Raw genomic sequence first — 16,558 nt, 5'->3', positions numbered from 1 at the left:
TCAGGGCCGGGCCGGCCCCGGGGCCTTTCCGCTCGCCCACCTGCCTGTCCGGCCACGGTCAGGGTGATGGTGAGGCTCGAAGGCTGCGGCTTCCCTCCCCACAGAAATCCCCGGGCCCCTTTGATTTGTGGGGGAACCGAGGCTCTGCCCCCCCCCCCCCCATCAGGCCGGCCTTTGAAGAAGCTCACTCCATAATTCAGGGTTTGAATCGAGTTCTAAATGGCAGTTAGAAATTGCACGTGGCAGTTCACAATGAAATTTAGCCTGACAGCTTGGACATAAAACTAAAAATAAATGACTTCACATCCAAATAATAAGTAATAACAATGTTAGCCTGCACGGGAACGGCGGGGCTGGATTCAAATGCAATATTAATTTTCGGAATATGAGTGACTGGGGAGAGACAGAGGCAGAGAAGCCAGCCCTTCATATACCCATCGTCTCCTCTCATCCCCCAGGCAACCGGCTGCCTCCCGCCGCCGCGCGGCAATTATGTGGTGTAATGGAGGCAGCGCAAATAAGCAGGAAGATTTCATTAAACCAAATGAGCAAATCATCTGCGTATTATTGCGGTTTGATTGACACTGACAAGTGTCCCGCCGACACCGCGGCGCGGAGGATAGAGAAGCTGCGGGAAAGCTCTTGATAATGTTGCTCTTGATAAAGTTGCCGGCCACCCTCTCTGAGTAAATAAAGGCGAGAGCGGGGTGACGCATATTAATTTCCCCGCCTGCGGCCGCCCCCACGGAGGGGGAGAGCAGTCGCCCCGGCTCCTCCGGGCGCGTGGCATTTCCTATGAATACCGAGATTGCATCCACGATTCGCACCGACTTTACGATAATATATTAATATTAAAACTAAAGGTCATTCCGCAGAACAGCTAAGCTGCCTGAGCTCCAACCTTTACACCAATAACACTCCGGGAAGTCAGCGAGAAGTATTTGAATACGTGGGGGGGGGGGGGGGTTTAAATTTTATTTGGGAGGTTGGCTGGCGAAGGCGTGCTCTGCTGGCCCCTCACCGCCTGCCTGCTCCTGGGGCGGTGAAAGGGCTGCCCCGAGGAAGGCTGCGTCTGTGCGGGGCTGCGGGAGGCAGGTGATTAGCTGCCACAGGCCTTGGGGCCCTCGCTCCCGCTAATGATTCCCTCCTGAGCGCGATGCCAGCCGCACTCCACCCGCGGAGTCAGCACAAAACTTCCCTGGCTGCTGGGGTGCTCACAGCTCTGTCTCGGCCCATTTGTGGGGAGGGGCTGGCTCCAACCACGGAGGGCCTGGCTGGGTGGACAGGGCCTGGCTGGGTGGACAGGGCCTGGCTGGGTGGCCGGACCCTGAAGTTGTGGGGGAAGGTGGGTTGGCCACGTGGACGGCTGTCCACATGGGGGAGAACGCCGTTTCCATGTGAAGCAAGTTAAACCCGTCCTGTCTTGAGAAGGGAGCTTTACTGGCTGGAAGGGTAGCCAGCCCTGGTCCATGGCAGGCTCACGTGACTCCCCGGTGGCTTGACGGTGACCAGGGCGGGCGCGTTTACACCGTGGCCATGGGCAAACACTGCAGATGGGGCTCCCCCTCCGCCAGCCGGCCTGTGAACATTTTACCAGCACCACACTGGCTGACACAGGGCAACGCATGGGCAATTTCGCTTCTCACGTAGCTGGGCTGTTGCTATGGTTACCGGCACTCCCTTAGGTGGGCACAGGACTTAGTAAGTTCTAGATAACATCAACTACCTGCATGAACCCCCATGTGGTGCCAAGCAAGGCGGGGAGGAGACTGGATTTGGGTCCGACTAACACCGTCATTCTAACAGCCTCTCTAGGCGGTTCCCTGCCTCTTTCGAGAGGAGAATTCGGGCTGGATTCCTCGGTGTCCCCTGCCCCGAGGCAGCACGCAGGGGATGGGGTGGGCGTGGGCGCGGGCAGGTGTCTCGGGTGCCTGGGTCTCGCTGAAGGTGCCACCTTCTGGAGGATCCCGGGACCTGGTCTCCCTGGGCCGGGTCGTCCGTCTCCCTGACTGGCTCAGCCTCGACCTCGGCAGGTAGACTCCCCCGCAACCCCTGGTCTTCTGCTGTGGGGTCTCCCCGCCCCTCCAGGAAAGGGTGTTCCTGGTTGCCTGCACACCACGGCCCCCCTCATGGTGCAGTGGCCCCCCAGGTGGGTGCAGAGACTGACCTAGTCCCAGCCCCCTAGGGGACTTGGGCAGGAATACCTCCTGCTTTGCCCCCCCCCCCCCACGTCACTGTATTAAACGTCAGAACCCTTCTTGTGAGTTATTTCATAGACTTGCAACCAGGCAGAGACCTCAGAGAGAAATGAAGTGATTTCTGGCTTGTCTATTAATCTTCTAATAAATCGTTATCACTTTTGTTTGTTGTTCTAGAAGAGTCTATTGTAAGAGCTCATCATTTAAAATAAATTTATAGCTTACGGGGTGATTGATACACCACAGTATTGAATTTGTCCAGACACATACACCATTACCACCAGGAAAAGTGAGATAGGCACCCATCTGGGTATCTTCTGCCTTCTGTCCAAGGCTTCACACAACGATAACATCATTCCCTATTTCACTCTGAATTCTGGTCTCGGGGAAAATAAACAAGGCTCACACGCACGTCTCTGGGGGAGGGGAATCGAGTCCCCGAGGAACCCACAGACACGGGAGAACACGCCAGCCCCACCAGGGGGCCCCGTGGGAACTGACTCTGTTCTCAGCGAAGCTGTGACCAGCGCTGCCCGAGGACCCGCGGACACGCGTGCACGTGCTCCCGGCAGCCTTGTGGTCAGAGCCTTCCCCACGCCCCACAGAGGCAGCCACACCAGTGGCCACAGGCACCGTCAGGGCAGGGCCCTTTCGGAGCACAGAACCAGGCCCTCGGGGCACCCTGAGCTGCAGATCCAAGGCCAAGATTCAAGCTCAGTGACCCCCCTCCCCCAGTCTCCCCAGGCCCCCCAGTCACACCTTCCTCCTGCAGCTCCGACGGTCTCTTGGGCTGGAGGCGCCCTCCCTGGGGGCTGAAGGGCGAGGAGGACGGCCACTCAGCAGCTCTCGGCTGGGTTTCCCACTCGGGCTTTGAGGAGCTGAGGGGAGGGAGGGGTCAGCACGGCGTTGGGGGCGGGCACGGAGGGGAGGGCTCACCGCAGGGGCGGCACCTGCTTCGAGGGCCACGCTGCTCCGGGCCCAGCAGCTGCGGGGCGGCCTGCACACCCACAGGGGAAGCGTTTCCACCTGGAGACGGGTGGCACCCAGCCATCGCAACATGCGTGTGGGGTGTCAGGGACCCCGAGGCCGGGGAAAGGGATCCAGCGGAAAAGGATCCCCACAGTGACCAGGCCGATGTGGTGATGCCCAATGAGGAAGGACGTGCTCCAAGTGGCTCAGGAAAGCACTTGAACTCGCATGGGGCACCGGGCCTGGCGGTTGATCAGCCCTCAGGCCCCTCTTGAAATGGGAGGAAAGGGCAGGGGTAGCCACATCGAAGGCTGAGGCTCACGGGGCTCAGGGGACCTGCTGGGGGATGACCGAAGCCGGGCCTCCGACTACAGTCCCCCCGAAGCTTCCACAAATACTGACGGGCCCTTTGTTGGCTGGACAGCGGGGACATGTGGGGAAAATTACGGGGAGTGTCAGGAGAGGGATCTGCCCCCTACTCACTGGGTGGCTCTGACCAGCTGGCCTCTCTCTGGGCCTCAGTTTGCTCATCTGTAAAATGGGGCCAGGGAGGAGGGTCTCGAGGACCCCTCTTTGCTCTGGGAACCCAGCGGTGAGTGGAGAGCAGTTTCTCTAATTTCAAAAGCAACGGAGCCTCTCCTTCCCACCTGAGTCCTGGCAAGAAAGTCTCCATGAGTTCCCGGAGCTAAGCAGCACTTCCCCTTCAAAATGTAATTTAAAAAAAATATATTTTTATTGACTTCAGAGAGGAAGGGAGAGGGAGAGGGAGAAACATCAACAATGAGAGAGAATCACTGATTGGCTGCCTCCTGCCTGGCCCGCAACCCGGGCATGTGCCCTGACGGGGAATCGGACTGTGACCTCCTGGTTCATAGGTCGACGCCCAACCACTGAGCCACCCGGCCGGGCTCTAAATGTAATTTCAATTCTGCTTTGCAATCAGCTTCCCAAATTTCTTACTCAGGACTCAGAAGTGGTGCTTTTAAGTCTTTGTGCATTTAAGTGTTAGCGAATTCTATTTATAGGGATCAAAGCATGTTTTTAGCTTCAAGATGGAAATATCTGGTGGATTTTTTCTTTTTTAAAGAAAAATGACAGTTATCAGCCCTTAGAAAAATCAGCTCACTTGCAGACCTCCGTGGCATTATTGCCTCCTTTAATATCGCTGACAGCCTCTCGCAAATGTATCACAAGTTGGCATTTATTAGTGCGAGGCACAAGTAAGGGGCATGTTATTTGATTTGAATAACAGCTCGGAGCTACAGTTTGAGTCCAGAAATATATTAGTCAGAAACAATCTCATTTAATAACACAGAAACTAATAAAAGAAAAGCATTCCGACCGGTGCAGGATTGAATTTATGAATATTGCTTGAGCAGGATTAATGATCAGAACCCCCAACCTGTTTGTCACGTTATAACTGACTTTTTTCCCCCATTTAAATGCAAAACCAGGAGTCAATGAGTCCGAGGGAGTGTAGAGCGCCTTGAAGAAAAACCAGCTCATCTTACATGCAAGCCTCCAAATTGGCAATAAACTTTAATTACAGGGTCAGATGATCAAATTATAATCAGATAGCCGCACACGGAAATCCATGTTGGAAATTAATGAGACACGAGCCGGCCAGGCGGCGTCGCCGCACCTCTGTCACTTACTCACAGACATTTCATTTTCATTTAAAAGTCACCTTACGGACTCCCTGCTCCGTCTGCACTCGGAGCTTAACCTGATTGAGGAGGCAGCTCCGTCTTAGACCACCGGTCCTCCGACTCGCGCCTCCACCTGTGCGCAGCCCTCCGCCCCTCACCTCGGGGAGGTGTGTGCGATCACTGACAACGGCGTTTCCAAACCGGCGGCTCCTGTAAACCTGTCGCCTTCAAAGTGACCCTTGACCCGGCGTCAGGTGGCCTCCGAGGGAGGCAGCGTCCCCACCGCGTGCTGAGCGCCCCGGAGGTGTAGCCAGAGGAACCCTGTGCCTGGCCTAGAAATGCTGCCGTTCCTGTGAAATCAGCGGCTACGCGGGCAGGTGCCTGGTGTTAACCCTTCCCACCTGAGTACAGTGGGGCCTTGACTTATGAGTGTCCCGACTAACGAGTTTTTTGAGATACCAGCTGTCTCTTTTTTTTTGCATTGAGTTGACAGAGTAATTTGAGTTAACGAGCTCCTTAACGAGCTCGATCTCAGAACGAATTAAACTCGTAAGTCAAGGCCCCACTGTGCTGGCAAGACGGTCTCTATGAGTTCCCTGAGCTAAGCAGCACTTCCCCTTCAAAATGTAATTTTTAAAAAATATATTCTTTTATTGACTTCAGAGAGGAAGGGAGAGGGAGAGAGAGGAACGTCAACAATGAGAGAGAATCACTGATTGGCTGCCTCCTGCACGGCCTGCAACCCGGGCATGTGCCCCGACCGGGACCTCCTGGTTCATAGGTCGACACTCAACCACGGAGCCACCCCGGCCGGGCTCTGAGGGTAATTTCTATTCTGCTCTGCAATCGGCTTCCCAAATTCCTTACTCAGGACCCAGAAGCAGTGCTTTTAAGTCTCTGTGCACTTAAGTGTGAGCGAATTCTATTTACAGGGATCAAAGCCGGCTCCATTGCTCACTGGCCGAGGCAGGCCGAGCTCTAAGTCGAGCTCTGCAGTTGATCTCTCGAAGGCGTTCCTCTGTCTTCGGCAGCAGCGGCATTTGTAACAATAGCTTTTCTCCTAGGAATGAGGAGCTGGCTGCTGGGGCTCCCCCTTCCCGGGAGCGGGGAGCCGGGAGCGAGGAAGAGGCTGCCAGTGAGAGGCTCAGAGAGGAGAGCGGAAAACGGCCGCTCTTCCATCCTGGACGCGCTTTCTTTTTCTAAAAATTAGATTTTTTTCCCGGCCGCCGTGGCTCAGTGATTGAGCGTCGACCTATGAACCAGAGGTCATGGTTAGAATCCCGGTCAGGGCACATGCCCGGGTTGCGGGCTCCATCCCCAGTGGAGGGCACGCAGGAGGCACGATTCATGATTCTCATCATTGATGTTTTTCTCTCTCACCTGCGCTCCCTCCCTCTCTGAAATCAGTAAAAATATATTTTCAAAAATAAAAATTAGACTTTTCTGGAGCGTTCCCGTATTACACAATGGATGGGGGGCATAGTATCTGACAGATAAAAATACATCGTTAGCATGAGTCTATCCCAAATATTGCAGGGGACGTGCTTAGACTCAGCAGCCATCCCTTGTTTGTCTGTGTTCCTCATCATCTGCGATCATGGAAACAGTAACTGGCGGTGCGCTCTGAATCAGGAGGCAGACGCGGATGGCTGGTTCGGGAAGCCCACGGTGGACCTGGGAGTTTGTGTTTTGACAAGCATCTCAGGAGGTGTCGGCATTGAACAAGTTTGAAAAATACTGCAAATACCTCGTGTCACAACGTCCCCTGAGAAGCAGGCGGTAAGACAAGGCGAAGTGAGCCTTCGCTCCCTTGCAAAGTCAGGGCCCAGAAAGGCACAGGGCAGGGGCAGGTGGGGGGAGGGTGGGGGGGGGGGACGGGGGGGAGGGGCTCTGAGCCACAGAAATATCGGCCTCAAAACACTCATTTCCTGTTGCCTGAAGCCAAAGGCCCTTTGGCTTAGAGCTGGGCAGGAGGAAGGCCAGACTATGAACAGTATTTCTGCCAGTGTCCTTAGAATCTTTGCTGTTTTGTCTGCGTGCTCGGGGGTCCTACTGTGTGCTCAGGAGTCCTACTGTGAGCCACTGAGGAGTGAGGTGCTGATCAGCCTCGGGTATGTCCTCTGTAGTAAAGAGCTCTCCCTGCCTCAGCCTTCCCCACGGTTTCACCACTGAGACAAAAACAGATGGACTGAAGGCCTGGGAGAACTTCCACCATCAGGGCAACCCCCCCCAACCCCCCCACCCCGCATGAGGGCATGAGGGTGGGGGGAGGACACCACGCAGGGAGCGGCTGCCTTCCCAGGGGCCGCCCAGCGTATAACAAGCAGGTTTAGGATAGAAATGCCAACCCGACGTGGCTGAAGGGTTCTGGTCCGTTCTGGAAGCTGCTGCGGCAGGCGGATCTGGATACGGAACCCCGTGCCCGGCCTGCGTGGAGAGACGCTGCAGGGCGGGGAGGGCTTCCTCAGCATCGCTGCCCACGAGCCTTGAAGCTCAAGGCCAGGCCGGGCTGGAGAACCCGCCGGCCGGGCTCCTTCCTCGGGCTGTAGGTGGAGCCATAACCTTACGAAAGGCGGCCGCGGGAGGTGGGGGTTTGGGCCGTGAAGCCAGATGTTTGAAACTTTTGGGGCTGCAGTTCCTGAGTGTGAACACCAGAGCGTCTCACTTTCTCCAAAGCCGAGGGGCTGGCAGAAGCCGATGCTGATTCGCTTTCCTTCCCCAGCAGTTCTCACTCCCCTCCCCTCGCCTCCTCTGCCGACTCCAGGCTGTGCGCCCCCTGAGCTGGTGAATCCATTTAGGAAGTCAGACCTTTCACAGGGCGGCTTCGCACCCCAGGACGGGCCTCCGTGGGCTGGGCGGGCGCCACCTCCCTCCCCACAGAGAGGCCTAAGGGACCCCCAACCCGCCAGGCTCATCAGGCTCCCCGAGGGGTCGGCTCCCCCTCTTCTTTCTCTTGTCATGGCCTGGCTTTCCAGCGCTGGGTCCCCTCCCCGAGCGCAGGCCAGGGCGGGTGAGGACCGGGAGCTCTGTGCCTCCACCCCTGGCTGAGGTCCACTCACCCCTCGGGCCCAGGCACGCGCTCGCCTCCTCCAGGCAGCCTTCTTTGCTTGCCGATAATTTATTAAGCGGTTTTGGCATTTTGGTTTATTAAAATATTGCATTAAAATAGGATTCATCTGGGTGGCCCAGTTTGGGGCCCACCCCGAAATGTACCGCCGGCAAGTGTCTCACTCTCCTCATCCCAGTCCTGGCCCTGAGTGGGCGCATGAGACTTGTTATTTGGCTTAAAAAAAAAAGTGATCCCCGACCCCGTGGTTTTGGGGTTCTTGCAGAATACCTTCGCAGACTGGCTCCCCCGCGACACGTCTCCTCCAGCAGCAGTGCTGTCAGTGACAAAATAAAACAATTTAGCGACAAGACTGATGTACTTTCCTCGAGAGAAAACACCCATGGGGTGGGCGAGCGAGTTGGACAATAGGGAACCTTCTAGAACAGTGGTTCTCAACCTTGGCTGCACATCAGAATCACCTGGGAATCTTTTTAAAATCCTGATTTCTGGGCCTCATCCTCCGGAAATTCTGTTTCTTTGTTACTAATGTTGTGTCCCCACCCCATAACAAAGAAACAGAATTTCCGGAGAAGGAGGCCCAGAAATCAGGATTTTCAAAAGATTCCCAGGTGATTCTGATGTGCAGCCAAGGTTGAGAACCACTGCTGTAGAAGGCCAGGAGAGGAAACTCGGAAAGAGGGCAGGATTGGCAGGAGCCCTATCCTCTAGCCCCGTGGTCGGCAAACCGCGGCTCGCGAGCCACATGCGGCTCTTTGGCCCCTTGAGTGTGGCTCTTCCACAAAATCCCACGTGCGGGCGTCACGTACAGTGCGGTTGAAACTTCGTGGCTCATGCGCAGAAGTCGGTATTTTGTGGAAGAGCCACACTCAAGGGGGCAAAGAGCCACATGTGGCTCTTGAGCCTCGGTTTGCTAAGCCGCAGTTTGCCGACCACTGACCGGCACCCAACATGCACCCCATCTGTGTGGGCTCTGTCTCCCAGACTGACTGATTCTCTGGCCCCGGCTCTGTCTGCTTTGGGAGGAAACACAATGACCACACGGGAAAGCCAAGCCGGAGGCCGGGGATCTGCAGCCTTCGAGAGCCCGGGACCCCCATGCATCCCTCTGTTAAAGCCCTTCCCTCCCCAGCCCCGCCTGGGCCCGCAGCCTGCGGAGGGAGTCAGGTGTCGCCCATCTTCCTGATGAGTTTCACCTCCTCACCCCGGAAGTGGTTCTCCCGGAATCACAGAGATGGGGCAGAACCAGGGCCTGCAGGTCCACCAGGGCCTGGGTCAGCTTCCTCTCCAGGACCCCGCAGCCTCCCTGGCCCCCTGAGTGTCACCCGCTCGTCTTGGGAAGGGAACGGGGCCACCACCTGGTGTTGCGTCTGTAATAGATGTCGGTGCCCTGGCTTCTCCTCGGCCAACTGGGGGCAGAAGCGGCCCCCCCCTCCAGAGCCACCGCATCGCTGGACACAGAAGCCCAGAGAGAGGTGGGTGCGGAGGCAGCGGAGCAGGGTGGGCCGGCGGCGGCGGGGCCTCCAGCTGGTGGGATGATGCTGCGAATCTGGGAGCTCGTGGTCGCTCGGCAATGAGGAGTTAAGGTTAAAAAACGGTGTTGGCTGGTCTCGGAGGCCGAGGGTGGCTGAGCTGGTTCTGACGTTGGCAACTGGGAAGAGGTTGGAGGGTGGTCGGGGGCTGGAAGAAGGGGGTCGCTGGGTCGGTTCCGTCCAAACACCGTTGAAGCAAGAGACAGATCCGGGGGACCCCGGAGGGCACTGCTTTCGGTTTGTTCTTGACATGTAAATATTGATAGAATGTTTTTTTATGGTATAAGTAGGAACCCAATTAATATTTTTAGTAGTTGGGTCTGTTTCTAGACCAGGGGTGGGCAAAGTTTTTGACTCGAGGGCCACAATGGGTTCTTAAACTGGACCCGAGGGCCGGAACAAAAGCATGGATGGAGTGTTTGTGTGAACTAATATAAATTCAAAGTAAACATCATTACATAAAAGGGTACGGTCTTTTTTTTTTTAGTTTTATTCATTTCAAACGGGCTGTAGTTTGCCCACGGCTGGTCTAGACACTGTGAGCTGCGTTGCGTGCCTGAAATAAGCACCTCTTGCGCATGGTGCGTGGTATTTTTGTGTGGTACCCATTGTCTGTGCTAATGCTTTACTTAGAATATTTGCTTCAAAATTCATAGGGGAAATTAGGCGACAGTTTTCCTGTGTGTCTGCGTGTGCGGTATTTGCTGGGTGTGCCGGTCAATAGAGTACCCACTTCTTTAGAAGATGTAAGTTGTTCTCCTCTTCAGTCTGGGACAGTCTGAGCAGCTTACAATGGGCCAGTCTTTGAAGGCCTCTGAGAACCCCCTGAGCCCTTCTGGGCCAGGTGCACTTGGGGGACTCGCTCTTTAACAGCTTACTTGCATGGAACTGGTCTTTTAAGTTTTCCTTATCTACGAGGGTCAAGATGGGTGAGCTGTACTTTCTAGAAAACCATCCATTTGGCCTAGGTTTTCAACTGTATTTGTGTAGAATTGCATGCCATAGAGTCGGGAAGTTGTAGAACAGCCTCTGATTTTTACTTATTTCTGCTTTTTATTAATTATTTCCTTCTCTCTACTTTCACTCATTTTACTTTTTGCTCCTTTTCCAACTTTTGAGATAGATATTTAATTTATGGTTACACGTTCATTTTCATTCTTATAAATATTTAATCTATGCCTTTTCTTTTAACCTTTGCTTTCACTGTATCTCCAAGATTCTGATATGTAGTGTTTTTCATAATCATTTTTCTTAAAAAGAATTGCTCAGTGTCAATTTTCAGTTCCTCGTTGACTGAGAATTGTTTGATTAAGAAATGTTTAACAATTTTTAAATTTCCAGATGGAAAAAATCTCGGGTCTTTTGATTTTTATTTATCTTCCATCTTATTGCATTGTAATAAGACAATGTTGTTGGTTTGCATTATTTTTACTTAAAAGGACTTATTGAAGTTTTCTTGGTGACCTCACATATGGTCAATTTTCATGAATGTTCCATGTGTATTTGAAAAGAAGAAACATTCTCTTTGATAAGGGTGAAGAGTTCAATATGTATTCATAAGACCTACCGTGGGATTATATTGTTTAGGTTTCATATATAAATATATTCATCTTGTCGGATAGCAAAGTCACCACCCCTGCTCTCTTTATGTGCGTTTGCAGGTACAGTTTTGCCTTCCTTTAGTTTTGTTGTAGCTTGTTTTAGGAGCGGCTCTTACAACATAGAGTTGAGTTCTGCCTTGAAAGAAAACCTGAAAATATTTTTTTACATGAGTGAGCAAGACCATGTACACTTCTTGTTCCGACTGAAATACTTGGTCTTAGCTCTGCCCTGTTATTTTATGTAATATTTATTGTGCATCTCTACCAGGTGTTCTTCATTCCTTGGTCTGTTTTCTTTGCTTTTTAGTTTTTAAAAATGTTGGTGCTTAGAATGAAATGTTGTTGTTGATTTGTAGAGATCATCTTCCCACTATCTTTATATGATTCTATGATTTCTTTATTTAGGCTTCTGGTCTGCTATCTGGTCTGTCTGCTTTAAGTGACATATTTGTCACCTATAATCTATGGGAAACCCATTCCTTTATTTTCCTTTCCCATTTCTTTCCCCCCTTTCCCTATAATAAAACCATCTGTGTTATAGCTACCTGGTCAGAGCACACAATAGCTACCTATGAGCCTCCCACTCTGTCCGGCCTTCCGTTTGCCATCGATCGTTATGTATGGCTGGTGCTCACCAGCAGCTCCCTGGACAGTTTCCATTCATTGCTGGGTCGGGCGGAGGTGGCCGTCCGGGAGCCTCCGCAGGAAGGACGCGGGGCCCGACATTCCCTGAATTCTTGCATGTCTAAACTCGCGTTTCTACAAACAAGCACATGGGAGATGCTCCACACCATTAGTCACCAGAGAAACACAAATCAAAACCATAGCGAGACACCAGTTCACACTCAGGAGTGGCTGTTACAAATTAAAGAAGGAAAATAACAAATGTCGCAAATATGTGGAGACGTTGGAACCCTTGTACCGTGCTCGTGGGACGGTAACATGGTTCAGCTGTGGTGGGAAACAGTTTGGCGGGTCCCCAAAAAGTGAAACATAGAATTGTCATATGACCCGGCAATGCCACTTCTAGACATAGCCCCAGAAGACTCGAGAACGGGCACTCAAATAAACCCCAGTACGGAAACTTTCACAGCAGCTCTGGTCACAGTCGCCCAGAGGCAGAACAGCCCACATGCCCATCAGTGGATGAATGGACGAGCAAATTGTAGTTACTCACACGGTGGAATATTACTTAGCCGTGAAAAGGAGTGAAATAGCGATACACGCTACGACACGGATGGACCTCGAAACCACCACGCTAAGTGAGAGAAGGCAGACTCGAAGGTCATGTACCCTGTGATCCTGTTTCTATGAAATATCCAAACTAGGTGAGCCCTCAGAGACAGACAGCAGGATGGTGGCTGCCCAGGGCTGGGGAGGGGGGCATGGGGTATAACGGCTTCGTGTTTACATGGCTGTTCTGGGGGGAAGAAAGTGTCTGGAACTAGATAGAAGTGGGGGTTGTGCCACATTGTGAATGTACGAAATGCCCCGGAATTGCTTCCTTTACAGCAATTATGTTACTTTTATGTTATGTGAATTTCACCATAATAAAAATTGGTTCTCTGTAGCCCTATTTGAGGGATAGTTGAGTGGGATAAAAGAGAAACCCTCCTTTCCCACGGTGAGTTTTTTATAATATTTCACTGTGTGTTGCTTTGTAAGCTGCCTATTAGAAATCTAACATCGAGCAGACTTTCGATATAAATGGCGGGTTCTCTTTGCTTGGAGGACCAGGGAATTATTTTGCCTTTGACTTTAATATCTAGTTGTTGTATCAGAATATGTCTAAAAAGCTGACTGCTTAAAATCGGTTTTCCTACGTGGTGGGCCCTTTCCATATGCAGAGTCGGGTCTTGTACTTCAGAAACACTTCCTTGAATTATTGGCTTATAGATTAGTTCTGTTCCATTGTTTGGTGCTTCTCTTCAGAGTCTCTAATTATACTCAGTGTGGCTGTCTATCATTTTCTCACTGATTTTTTCTACCTCTTCATTTTATTTTCTTGGCTTTCATTTCTATCCACTATTTTCCTTAGTCTACTCTCAGTAATATTTCTTTTCTCTTAGGTATACCTAAAATAATCTCTCTCCTAACATCATTTCCCATTTCATAAGTTCCAGTTTGTCAATTTCTATTTTGAGTTTTACATTTCTGATCTGTCCCCCCCCCCCGCCCCATCTGCAATTGCTTATTTAATCATATTTAACTAGAGGCCCAATGCATGAAATTTGTACAAGGGTTCGGCCCTCGCAGCCCGGCTTCGTCCGGAAGGACGTCTGGAAGGTCATTCGGCTGTCCGGTCTAATTAGCATATTATGCTTTATTATTATAGATTCCTATCGGAGTATTGTATTTCATTTTCTTTTTGCATCAGGGCTGGTTTTCTTGATTACTTCTGGAGTTTTTTTCATCTGCTGAAAAGTTTTTCTTAACTTTTACAAAAGTCAAGTGTATCATCAATTTAGAAAAGTAAACAACTTGTAACCCAATGGTTCGCTCCCCCCCCAAACTCCCCCCCCACCCCCCACATCTTAAAACACCACCGTTCAGACTCTGTCGCCTGCCAGGCTTTATCCCAACACCATGTGCCATAAGGGGGTGGCATCCTTTCTGCCACCTCGTTAGTGAGCAGCCCAGTTTCAAAGTCCCATCCTGAAGTCCTGCTTCCTAGGGCCACTCCTGGCATCTGCTCTGAGCCTGGGTCCCCCGGGCTTGGCCAGCCTGAAACAGGGGCTCGCATGCAGGCCCCTGATTGGGGAAATGGCCCTGGAGCAGGGGTTCTCAACCTTCCTAATGCCGCAACCCTTTAATAATATAGCTCCTCATGTTGTGGTGACCCACCCTTTCATTGTTACAAATTGAACATAATGAAAGCCTAGTGATGAATCACAACAACAATATGCAATTATAGATGTGTTTTCCGATGGTCTGAGGCGACTCCTGTGAAAGGGTCGTTCGACCCCCAAAGGGGTCGCGACCCACAGGTTGAGAACCGCTGCCCTGGAGGGAGGAGGGAGGAAGACCTAAGGGAAGGGGGGGCCCATCCCTCCCGGATCAGCAGGTTGATCTGGGGGGGATGGGCTCACTTCTGCTGGAACCCTAGTGACTGTGCTGGGGTTGTCCGTCTTGGGGGTGGGAAGAGGAAGTGTTAACCTGCTGGCTCCTGGCTCCCAGTGGCCAAGAGCTCCCCAGGGTGCTCACGTCCATGCTTGTGAATAACCGGTAAAGAGGGAGGATGCAGGCGGGGGCCCCGGGAGCACCTCCTGATGTTCTCCAATGGCTCCTCCTCTGTTTCTGCCAGGCAGCGGGCACCTGGGGTTGTGGAGGGGGGCGGGGGTCTGATGCTTTGAGGGTTTCCTCTTTGCCTGTGGTTTTCAGGAGCTTTTCTGTGCTGGGTCCTCCGTGATTTTCATTGTGTGGACCCCGCTTGGCCACACTGGACTGAGTCGTTCTTACGTCTGTGCCTCATGAGTATTCTGGAAAAGTCTTCGCCATTCTCTCTTGGAATAGTGATTCTAATTCTCTTGTTCCTCTCCTGGGACTTCAATGATATGTGTAACTTTCCACACAGTCCCATGCCTATGAACTCCCCCCTCCCCACTTTAGAAAATTTTTTTTTTATTTTCTTTCCTTGCATCATAATTTGTTTTTGCTGTGTCCTCTTCCATTGTGTCTGATTTGCTGCTAGGCCACTTGGTGAATTCTTAATGTCAGTCACACTTATACAATTTCCACTTTGTTTTTTAAAATAACGTGCAATTCCATGTCAAACTTCCCAAGGTTTCTAACTGCATGAACACGCTGAGCAGCTGTTGGAGGTTCGCAGGTGATGAGTGCACGGTCTGAATTCCTTGTTTCCCTGCCCGTCTGCGGTCACGTGGCCGCGCCTCCTCGTGTGCCTGGCTAGTCTCCTGTGCACCCAACACCGTTCGTAACAACAAAGCGGAGGTCATCCGTGGGGCGTAACTGGAGCCTGAGGGTTCACGGAGGCACCTCAGTCCCTGCTGGACCCGAAGTTTCAGTCTCGGTCCTCAGAGCCCCACGTCTGCTGAAGCTCTGGCCGCCTCCGGCCTGGCTCGCCTCGGGCGCCCTGTTTCCAGACCTTGTGCCCCGCCTCTCACAGCCCAGTAGCGGGTGGCGCTCGGACTTTTAAAAACACTTTGTATGTTTATAGTCTGTGTGTGTGCGTGCATATGTGTGTGTGTATGTGTGTGCGTATGTGTGTATGTATGTGTGTGTGATGTGTATGTGTGGTGCATGTAAAATCAGTGGGCCCAATGCATCCGGCCCACCATCACTGGGAACAAAAACTTCCTTTCCTTGCTGAAAAGCTTTTGATTCCCATTTTTATTTCTGATGGAAATGGATGGGGGCTTCTTTCTCTTTTTAATGGAAACTTGCTTTGCATTTCCCTGGACTAGCGAGGGCAGATCATCAATCCTTGGGGGTGGGGTGGGGGGTTTCAGGGTTTCTTAGCTCAAGAGCGTCCTCTTCTTGGACGGGAATGTGCTCCTGTACGAAGCGACCTGTGGGCTTGTGTGGGGAGTGATGCCCTCCGACCAGTCTTCGCTTCTCGCTTCTCTGGGCTCAGGCTCAGCTGGCTTCTTCTTTCACTGACTCGCTGTGTCTCCCAGGGACGCCCCACCCTTCCACATGCCCCCCTCTCCCGAAAGGGGTGTCTCTCCAGGGCTGAGGCCTGCGGTCCTGTCACCCCCAGGCCCTGCCTTTCGCTCCCCCAGCAGCCGGGCCTCGGGCACAGGCTTTAACCTGTTCCTACCTTCCCGGCTCAGCTCGGGGCGGCTCTTCTATGGGGGGTGGGGGTTGGGGGGAGCCCTGGTTGGCAGTATCCGTGTCCTACCACCTCGCACCTCCCCTCAAGCTCCTCCCTTCGCTGTGGGCCTCTGCGCTGAGCTCTGCAGAATTTTGTCTCCTAGTTATATTGTAAAAAATGGGTTATTTCTTGTCCTATTAGAGTCCAGGGCAATGACTATGCATACTGTTAACTTCTAGTGAGAGTGACTTTTTAGCTACCCTTTTGCTACCGATTTCTAATTTCATTGCATTTTACTGAGAGAAGCAGTCTGTAAGGTTTTGATTCTCGGGAATTGAGAGCGAGTTCACAGCTGATTTTTTAAAAAAATGTTCTGTGTGCATTCTGTATGCGTCCGAGTTTAGTAATGGTATTATGCGGATCTCCTAGACTTAGTGGTTTTGACCTGTCGCTCTCGGGGAGTTAAAGTCTCCCGAACTCGCTGCAGCCACGGCATTATGCCCGTTGCTCTGTCAGTTCCTGCTCCGCGCATTTTGAGGCTATACCGTTAGGTGCATCTACGTTCACGTTCATTGTATCTCCCACCCCTTTCCGTTTCCTGTACGAAACGCCCGTCCTTGTTCCTTGTTTCCCACTGATTGTGTCTGACTTTGAAACAGTCCCCTGCCTTAGTGTTTACGTCCTCATCACATCTCTCTTGTTCTATAGTCCCCCCTCCTCTTGTATAAAAACGCCAACCTCTGTGCTGTATGTGGTCTCTTCAATGTT

Source organism: Myotis lucifugus, unplaced genomic scaffold, assembly GCF_000147115.1.
Source record: "Myotis lucifugus unplaced genomic scaffold, Myoluc2.0 scaffold_460, whole genome shotgun sequence".
In the NCBI taxonomy this organism is placed as follows: domain Eukaryota; kingdom Metazoa; phylum Chordata; class Mammalia; order Chiroptera; family Vespertilionidae; genus Myotis; species Myotis lucifugus.
Note: the sequence above shows the minus strand (reverse complement) of the source record.